Raw genomic sequence first — 931 nt, forward strand, 5'->3', positions numbered from 1 at the left:
GACTTTTTTCACTCTTGCTGGTAACAAGGATCCCCCGGCCCCCATGGTGTTAGTGGAGACCATGTGAGAGGCCTGGACTTCCACTCTGCCCTGCAGAATGAAGCACCCCTCCTCATCCTCTTTTTTTCCTCATTTACTGTATGTTAACTTAATTCAGTAACATATAAAATCTTTCTTTTATTGTGGTAAAATATGAATAACATAAACCGTTTCAACTATCTTTAAATGTTCAGTTCTTTGCATTAGTACATTCACATTGTTGAATACCCATCATGACCATCTATCCCTAGAATGCTTAACATCTTCCCAAACTGAAACTTTATATTTATTTTTAAAAAATTTCTATTTCCCCTCCCCCCATATTCTGGCAACCGTAATTCTACTCTGTATCTATGATTTTAACTACTCTAGGTACCTCATATAAGCGGAATCATACATTTGTCTTTTTGTGTCTGGTTTATTTCACTTAGCATAATGTCTTCCAGATTTGTGCATGTTGCAGTAAGTGTCAGAATTTCCTTTTTAAGGCTGAATAGTATTCCATTGTGTGTGTATGATGTTATATATATATTCATTTATCCATTTTGTTCATTCATTCATCTATTAATGGACACTTGGGTTGTTTCTACATTTTGTTATTGATGAAAACTGACTGGAATTTAAGTGAACATAATTAGCTGGGAAGGTTTATGGGAGGAGCTGGGACTTATGGGAGGAATTCTCTCACACTACGTAATTGTGAGAACCCTGCGAGAAGAACTCTATGTTTACAATAAAGTTCTATGATCTAACTACTCTTCCCCTTAACTTTCTTCTCTCTTCTACAATCAATACCTGTCCATTTTGGCACACAGTATGTGCACATGGCTTGTCATGTCTGCCTGCACTGGGTTACAACTCTTTCTTTTCCCCAATAAATCCTTTTTGATGA

Source organism: Pteropus medius, unplaced genomic scaffold, assembly GCF_902729225.1.
Source record: "Pteropus medius unplaced genomic scaffold, Ma_sr-lr_union100, whole genome shotgun sequence".
Taxonomy (NCBI): Eukaryota; Metazoa; Chordata; class Mammalia; order Chiroptera; family Pteropodidae; genus Pteropus; species Pteropus medius.